Genomic DNA, 9,724 nt, shown 5'->3' on the forward strand with positions numbered 1-9,724 from the left:
ATTCCGCTGACGCTTAAAAATGCTTCAGAACTCTTCCATTGTTCTCGGAATTCCGCTGACGTTTAATAATGCTTCGCAACTCTTTCATTGTTCTCGGAATTCCACTGACGTTTAAAAATGCTTCGGCACTCATCCATTGTTCTCGGAATTCCGTTGAAGTTTAAAAATGCTTCGAAACTCTTCCATTGTTCTCGGAATTCTGCTGAAGTTTAAAGATGCTTCAGAAATCTTCCATTGTTCTCGGAATTCCGCTGACGTTTAATAATGCTTCGCAACTCTTTCATTGTTCTCGGAATTCCGCTGACATTTAAAAATGCTTCGGAACTCTTCCATTGTTCTCGGAATTCTGCTGAAGTTTAAAAATGCTTCGTAACTCTTCCATTGTTCTCAGAATTCCGCTGACGTTTAAAAATGCTTCGGAAATCTTCCATTGTTTTCAATATTCCGCTGACGTTTAAAAATGCTTCAGAACTCTTCCATTGTTCTCGGAATTCCGCTGACGTTTAAAAATGCTTTGGAACTCTTCCATTGTTCTCGGAATTCCGCTGAAGTTTAAAAATGCTTCGGAACTCTTCCATTGTTCTCAGAATTCCGCTGACTTTTAAAAATACTTCGGAACTCTTCCATTGTTCTCCAAATTCCGCTGAAGTTTAAAAATGCTTCGGAACTCTTCCATTGTTCTCGGAATTCCGCTGACGTTTAAAAATGCTTCACAACTCTTCCATTGTTCCCGGAATTCCGCTGACTTTTAAAAATGCTTCGGAACTCTTTCATTGTTCTCAGAATTCGGGTGAAGTTTAAAAATGCTTCGGAACTCTTCTACTGTTCTCGGAATTCCGCTGAAGTTTAAAAATGCTTAAAATCTCTTCCATTGTTCTCGGAATTTTGCTGACATATAAAAATGCTTCGGAAATCTTGCATTGTTCTCGGCATTCCGCTGACATTTAAAAATGCTTCGGTACTCTTCCATTGTTCTCGGAATTCCGCTGACATATAAAAATGCTTCGGAAATCTTGCATTGTTCTCGGCATTCCGCTGACGTTTAAAAATGCTTCGGAACTCTTCCATTGTTCTCAGAATTCCGCTGACGTTTAAAAATGCTTCGGAAATCTTCCATTGTTTTCAAAATTCCGCTGACGTTTAAAAATGCTTCAGAACTCTTCCATTGTTCTCGGAATTCCGCTGACGTTTAATAATGCTTCGCAACTCTTTCATTGTTCTCGGAATTCCGCTGACGTTTAAAAATGCTTCGGAACTCTTCCATTGTTCTCGAAATTCCGTTGAAGTTTAAAAATGCTTCGAAACTCTTCCATTGTTCTCGGAATTCTGCTGAAGTTTAAAAATGCTTCGGAACTCTTCCATTGTTCTCAGAATTCCGCTGACGTTTAAAAATGCTTCGGAAATCTTGCATTGTTCTCGGCATTCCGCTGACGTTTAAAAATGCTTCGGAACTCTTCAATTGTTCTCGGAATTCTGCTGAACTTTTAAAATGCTTTGGAACTCTTCCATTGCTCTCGGAATTCGGGTGAAGTTTAAAAATGCTTCGGAACTCTTCCATTGTTCTCGGAATTCTGCTGAAGTTTATAAATGCTTCAGAACTCTTCCATTGTTCTCAGAATTCCGCTGACGTTTAAAAATGCTTCGGAAATCTTCCATTGTTCTCGGAATTCTGCTGAAGTTTAAAAATGCTTCGGAACTCTTCCATTGTTCTCGAAATTCCATTGAAGTTTAAAAATGCTTCGAAACTCTTCCATTGTTCTCGGAATTCTGCTGAAGTTTAAAAATGCTTCGGAACTCTTCCATTGTTCTTGGAATTCCGCTGACATATAAAAATGCTTCGGAAATCTTGCATTGTTCTCGGCATTCCGCTGACGTTTAAAAATGCTTCGGAACTCTTCAATTGTTCTCGGAATTCTGCTGAACTTTTAAAATGCTTTGGAACTCTTCCATTGCTTTCGGAATTCTGCTGAAGTTTAAAAATGCTTCAGAACTCTTACATTCTTCTCGGAATTCTGCTGACGTTTAAAAATGCTGCGGAACTCTTCCATTGTTCTCAGAATTCCGCTGACGTTTAAAAATGCTTTGGAACTCTTCCATTGTTCTCGGAATTCCGCTGAAGTTTAAAAATGCTTCGGAACCCTTCCATTGTTCTCAGAATTCTGCTGACGTTTAAAAATGCTTCGGAACTGTTCCATTGTTCTCGGAATTCTGCTGACGTTTAAAAATGCTTCGGAACTCTTCCATTGTTCTCGGAATTCCGCTGACGTTTAAAAATGCTTCACAACTCTTCCATTGTTCTCGGAATTCCGCTGACTTTTAAAAATACTTCGGAACTCTTCCATTGTTCTCCAAATTCCGCTGAAGTTTAAAAATGCTTCGGTACCCTTCCATTGTTCTCGGAATTCTGCTGAAGTTTAAAAATGTTTCGGAACTCTTCCATTGTTCTCAGAATTCCGCTGACGTTTAAAAATGCTTCGGAAATCTTCCATTGTTTTCAAAATTCCGCTGACACTTAAAAATGCTTCAGAACTCTTCCACTGTTCTCGGAATTCCGCTGACGTTTAAAAATGCTTCGGAACTCTTCCATTGATCTCGGAATTCTGCTGACGTTTAAAAATGCTTCAGAACTCTTCCATTGTTCTTGGAATTCTGCTGAAGTTTTAAAATGCTTCGGAACTCTTCCATTGTTCTCGGAATTCTGCTGACGTTTAAAAATGCTTCGGAGCTCTTCCAGTGTTCTCGGAATTCCGCTGACATATAAAAATGCTTCGGAAATCTTGCATTGTTCTCGGCATTCCGCTGACGTTTAAAAATGCTTCGGAACTCTTCCATTGTTCTCAGAATTCCGCTGACGTTTAAAAATGCTTCGGAAATCTTCCATTGTTTTCAAAATTCCGCTGACGTTTAAAAATGCTTCAGAACTCTTCCATTGTTCTCGGAATTCCGCTGACGTTTAATAATGCTTCGCAACTCTTTCATTGTTCTCGGAATTCCGCTGACGTTTAAATATGCTTCGGATCTCTTCCATTGTTCTCGAAATTCCGTTGAAGTTTAAAAATGCTTCCAAACTCTTCCATTGTTCTCGGAATTCTGCTGAAGTTTAAAAATGCTTCGGAACTCTTCCATTGTTCTCAGAATTCCGCTGACGTTTAAAAATGCTTCGGAACTCTTCAATTGTTCTCGGAATTCTGCTGAACTTTTAAAATGCTTTGGAACTCTTCCATTGCTCTCGGAATTCTGCTGAAGTTTAAAAATGCTTCAGTACTCTTACATTCTTCTCGGAATTCTGCTGACGTTTAAAAATGCTTCGGAACTCTTCCATTGTTCTCAGAATTCCGCTGACGTTTAAAAATGCTTTGGAACTCTTCCATTGTTCTCGAAATTCCGTTGAAGTTTAAAAATGCTTCGAAACTCTTCCATTGTTCTCGGAATTCTGCTGAAGTTTAAAAATGCTTAGGAACTCTTCCATTGTTCTCAGAATTCCGCTGACGTTTAAAAATGCTTCGGAAATCTTGCATTGTTCTCGGCATTCCGCTGACGTTTAAAAATGCTTCGGAACTCTTCAATTGTTCTCGGAATTCTGCTGAACTTTTAAAATGCTTTGGAACTCTTCCATTGCTCTCGGAATTCGGGTGAAGTTTAAAAATGCTTCGGAACTCTTCAATTGTTCTCGGAATTCTGCTGAACTTTTAAAATGCTTTGGAACTCTTCCATTGCTCTCGGAATTCGGGTGAAGTTTAAAAATGCTTCGGAACTCTTCCATTGTTCTCGGAATTCTGCTGAAGTTTATAAATGCTTCAGAACTCTTCCATTGTTCTCAGAATTCCGCTGACGTTTAAAAATGCTTCGGAAATCTTCCATTGTTCTCGGAATTCTGCTGAAGTTTAAAAATGCTTCGGAACTCTTCCATTGTTCTCGAAATTCCATTGAAGTTTAAAAATGCTTCGAAACTCTTCCATTGTTCTCGGAATTCTGCTGAAGTTTAAAAATGCTTCGGAACTCTTCCATTGTTCTTGGAATTCCGCTGACATATAAAAATGCTTCGGAAATCTTGCATTGTTCTCGGCATTCCGCTGACGTTTAAAAATGCTTCGGAACTCTTCCATTGTTCTCGAAATTCCGTTGAAGTTTAAAAATGCTTCGAAACTCTTCCATTGTTCTCGGAATTCTGCTGAAGTTTAAAAATGCTTCGGAACTCTTCCATTGTTCTCAGAATTCCGCTGACGTTTAAAAATGCTTCGGAAATCTTGCATTGTTCTCGGCATTCCGCTGACGTTTAAAAATGCTTCGGAACTCTTCAATTGTTCTCGGAATTCTGCTGAACTTTTAAAATGCTTTGGAACTCTTCCATTGCTCTCGGAATTCGGGTGAAGTTTAAAAATGCTTCGGAACTCTTCCATTGTTCTCGGAATTCTGCTGAAGTTTATAAATGCTTCAGAACTCTTCCATTGTTCTCAGAATTCCGCTGACGTTTAAAAATGCTTCGGAAATCTTCCATTGTTCTCGGAATTCTGCTGAAGTTTAAAAATGCTTCGGAACTCTTCCATTGTTCTCGAAATTCCATTGAAGTTTAAAAATGCTTCGAAACTCTTCCATTGTTCTCGGAATTCTGCTGAAGTTTAAAAATGCTTCGGAACTCTTCCATTGTTCTTGGAATTCCGCTGACATATAAAAATGCTTCGGAAATCTTGCATTGTTCTCGGCATTCCGCTGACGTTTAAAAATGCTTCGGAACTCTTCAATTGTTCTCGGAATTCTGCTGAACTTTTAAAATGCTTTGGAACTCTTCCATTGCTTTCGGAATTCTGCTGAAGTTTAAAAATGCTTCAGAACTCTTACATTCTTCTCGGAATTCTGCTGACGTTTAAAAATGCTGCGGAACTCTTCCATTGTTCTCAGAATTCCGCTGACGTTTAAAAATGCTTTGGAACTCTTCCATTGTTCTCGGAATTCCGCTGAAGTTTAAAAATGCTTCGGAACCCTTCCATTGTTCTCAGAATTCTGCTGACGTTTAAAAATGCTTCGGAACTGTTCCATTGTTCTCGGAATTCTGCTGACGTTTAAAAATGCTTCGGAACTCTTCCATTGTTCTCGGAATTCCGCTGACGTTTAAAAATGCTTCACAACTCTTCCATTGTTCTCGGAATTCCGCTGACTTTTAAAAATACTTCGGAACTCTTCCATTGTTCTCCAAATTCCGCTGAAGTTTAAAAATGCTTCGGTACCCTTCCATTGTTCTCGGAATTCTGCTGAAGTTTAAAAATGTTTCGGAACTCTTCCATTGTTCTCAGAATTCCGCTGACGTTTAAAAATGCTTCGGAAATCTTCCATTGTTTTCAAAATTCCGCTGACACTTAAAAATGCTTCAGAACTCTTCCACTGTTCTCGGAATTCCGCTGACGTTTAAAAATGCTTCGGAACTCTTCCATTGATCTCGGAATTCTGCTGACGTTTAAAAATGCTTCAGAACTCTTCCATTGTTCTTGGAATTCTGCTGAAGTTTTAAAATGCTTCGGAACTCTTCCATTGTTCTCGGAATTCTGCTGACGTTTAAAAATGCTTCGGAGCTCTTCCAGTGTTCTCGGAATTCCGCTGACATATAAAAATGCTTCGGAAATCTTGCATTGTTCTCGGCATTCCGCTGACGTTTAAAAATGCTTCGGAACTCTTCCATTGTTCTCAGAATTCCGCTGACGTTTAAAAATGCTTCGGAAATCTTCCATTGTTTTCAAAATTCCGCTGACGTTTAAAAATGCTTCAGAACTCTTCCATTGTTCTCGGAATTCCGCTGACGTTTAATAATGCTTCGCAACTCTTTCATTGTTCTCGGAATTCCGCTGACGTTTAAATATGCTTCGGATCTCTTCCATTGTTCTCGAAATTCCGTTGAAGTTTAAAAATGCTTCCAAACTCTTCCATTGTTCTCGGAATTCTGCTGAAGTTTAAAAATGCTTCGGAACTCTTCCATTGTTCTCAGAATTCCGCTGACGTTTAAAAATGCTTCGGAACTCTTCAATTGTTCTCGGAATTCTGCTGAACTTTTAAAATGCTTTGGAACTCTTCCATTGCTCTCGGAATTCTGCTGAAGTTTAAAAATGCTTCAGTACTCTTACATTCTTCTCGGAATTCTGCTGACGTTTAAAAATGCTTCGGAACTCTTCCATTGTTCTCAGAATTCCGCTGACGTTTAAAAATGCTTTGGAACTCTTCCATTGTTCTCGAAATTCCGTTGAAGTTTAAAAATGCTTCGAAACTCTTCCATTGTTCTCGGAATTCTGCTGAAGTTTAAAAATGCTTAGGAACTCTTCCATTGTTCTCAGAATTCCGCTGACGTTTAAAAATGCTTCGGAAATCTTGCATTGTTCTCGGCATTCCGCTGACGTTTAAAAATGCTTCGGAACTCTTCAATTGTTCTCGGAATTCTGCTGAACTTTTAAAATGCTTTGGAACTCTTCCATTGCTCTCGGAATTCGGGTGAAGTTTAAAAATGCTTCGGAACTCTTCCATTGTTCTCGGAATTCTGCTGAAGTTTATAAATGCTTCAGAACTCTTCCATTGTTCTCAGAATTCCGCTGACGTTTAAAAATGCTTCGGAAATCTTCCATTGTTCTCGGAATTCTGCTGAAGTTTAAAAATGCTTCGGAACTCTTCCATTGTTCTCGAAATTCCATTGAAGTTTAAAAATGCTTCGAAACTCTTCCATTGTTCTCGGAATTCTGCTGAAGTTTAAAAATGCTTCGGAACTCTTCCATTGTTCTTGGAATTCCGCTGACATATAAAAATGCTTCGGAAATCTTGCATTGTTCTCGGCATTCCGCTGACGTTTAAAAATGCTTCGGAACTCTTCATTTGTTCTCGGAATTCTGCTGAACTTTTAAAATGCTTTGGAACTCTTCCATTGCTTTCGGAATTCTGCTGAAGTTTAAAAATGCTTCAGAACTCTTACATTCTTCTCGGAATTCTGCTGACGTTTAAAAATGCTGCGGAACTCTTCCATTGTTCTCAGAATTCCGCTGACGTTTAAAAATGCTTTGGAACTCTTCCATTGTTCTCGGAATTCCGCTGAAGTTTAAAAATGCTTCGGAACCCTTCCATTGTTCTCAGAATTCTGCTGACGTTTAAAAATGCTTCGGAACTGTTCCATTGTTCTCGGAATTCTGCTGACGTTTAAAAATGCTTCGGAACTCTTCCATTGTTCTCGGAATTCCGCTGACGTTTAAAAATGCTTCACAACTCTTCCATTGTTCTCGGAATTCCGCTGACTTTTAAAAATACTTCGGAACTCTTCTATTGTTCTCCAAATTCCGCTGAAGTTTAAAAATGCTTCGGAACCCTTCCATTGTTCTCGGAATTCTGCTGAAGTTTAAAAATGTTTCGGAACTCTTCCATTGTTCTCAGAATTCCGCTGACGTTTAAAAATGCTTCGGAAATCTTCCATTGTTTTCAAAATTCCGCTGACGCTTAAAAATGCTTCAGAACTCTTCCACTGTTCTCGGAATTCCGCTGACGTTTAAAAATGCTTCGGAACTCTTCCATTGATCTCGGAATTCTGCTGACGTTTAAAAATGCTTCAGAACTCTTCCATTGTTCTCGGAATTCCGCTGACATATAAAAATGCTTCGGAAATCTTGCATTGTTCTCGGCATTCCGCTGACGTTTAAAAATGCTTCGGAACTCTTCCATTGTTCTCAGAATTCCGCTGATGTTTAAAAATGCTTCGGAAATCTTCCATTGTTTTCAAAATTCCGCTGACGTTTAAAAATGCTTCAGAACTCTTCCATTGTTCTCGGAATTCCGCTGACGTTTAATAATGCTTCGCAACTCTTTCATTGTTCTCGGAATTCCGCTGACGTTTAAATATGCTTCGGATCTCTTCCATTGTTCTCGAAATTCCGTTGAAGTTTAAAAATGCTTCCAAACTCTTCCATTGTTCTCGGAATTCTGCTGAAGTTTAAAAATGCTTCGGAACTCTTCCATTGTTCTCAGAATTCCGCTGACGTTTAAAAATGCTTCGGAACTCTTCAATTGTTCTCGGAATTCTGCTGAACTTTTAAAATGCTTTAGAACTCTTCCATTGCTCTCGGAATTCTGCTGAAGTTTAAAAATGCTTCAGTACTCTTACATTCTTCTCGGAATTCTGCTGACGTTTAAAAATGCTTCGGAACTCTTCCATTGTTCTCAGAATTCCGCTGACGTTTAAAAATGCTTCGGAACTCTTCAATTGTTCTCGGAATTCTGCTGAACTTTTAAAATGCTTTAGAACTCTTCCATTGCTCTCGGAATTCTGCTGAAGTTTAAAAATGCTTCAGTACTCTTACATTCTTCTCGGAATTCTGCTGACGTTTAAAAATGCTTTGGAACTCTTCCATTGTTCTCGGAATTCCGCTGAAGTTTAAAAATGCTTCGGAACCCTTCCATTGTTCTCGGAATTCTGCTGAAGTTTACAAATGCTTAGGAACTCTTCCATTGTTCTCAGAATTCCGCTGACGTTTAAAAATGCTTCGGAAATCTTCCATTGTTTTCAAAATTCCGCTGACGCTTAAAAATGCTTCAGAACTCTTCCATTGTTCTCGGAATTCCGCTGACGTTTAATAATGCTTCGCAACTCTTTCATTGTTCTCGGAATTCCGCTGACGTTTAAAAATGCTTCGGAACTCTTCCATTGTTCTCGGAATTCCGTTGAAGTTTAAAAATGCTTCAAAACACTTCCATTGTTCTGGGAATTCTGCTGAAGTTTAAAAATGCTTCAGAACTCTTCCATTGTTCTCGGAATTCCGCTGACGTTTAATAATGCTTCGCAACTCTTTCATTGTTCTCGGAATTCCACTGACGTTTAAAAATGCTTCGGCACTCATCCATTTTTCTCGGAATTCCGTTGAAGTTTAAAAATGCTTCGAAACTCTTCCATTGTTCTCGGAATTCTGCTGAAGTTTAAAGATGCTTCAGAAATCTTCCATTGTTCTCGGAATTCCGCTGACGTTTAATAATGCTTCGCAACTCTTTCATTGTTCTCGGAATTCCGCTGACATTTAAAAATGCTTCGGAACTCTTCCATTGTTCTCGGAATTCTGCTGAAGTTTAAAAATGCTTCGTAACTCTTCCATTGTTCTCAGAATTCCGCTGACGTTTAAAAATGCTTCGGAAATCTTCCATTGTTATCAATATTCCGCTGACGTTTAAAAATGCTTCAGAACTCTTCCATTGTTCTCGGAATTCCGCTGACGTTTAAAAATGCTTTGGAACTCTTCCATTGTTCTCGGAATTCCGCTGAAGTTTAAAAATGCTTCGGAACTCTTCCATTGTTCTCAGAATTCCGCTGACTTTTAAAAATACTTCGGAACTCTTCCATTGTTCTCCAAATTCCGCTGAAGTTTAAAAATGCTTCGGAACTCTTCCATTGTTCTCGGAATTCCGCTGACGTTTAAAAATGCTTCACAACTCTTCCATTGTTCCCGGAATTCCGCTGACTTTTAAAAATGCTTCGGAACTCTTTCATTGTTCTCAGAATTCGGGTGAAGTTTAAAAATGCTTCGGAACTCTTCTACTGTTCTCGGAATTCCGCTGACTTTTAAAAATGCTTAAAATCTCTTCCATTGTTCTCGGAATTTTGCTGACATATAAAAATGCTTCGGAAATCTTGCATTGTTCTCGGCATTCCGCTGACATTTAAAAATGCTTCGGTACTCTTCCATTGTTCTCGGAATTCCGCTGACGTATAAAAATG

This window comes from Phyllobates terribilis, unplaced genomic scaffold (assembly GCF_046119375.1).
Source record: "Phyllobates terribilis strain yellow unplaced genomic scaffold, ASM4611937v1 Scaffold_28__1_contigs__length_16237799, whole genome shotgun sequence".
Lineage (NCBI taxonomy): Eukaryota > Metazoa > Chordata > Amphibia > Anura > Dendrobatidae > Phyllobates > Phyllobates terribilis.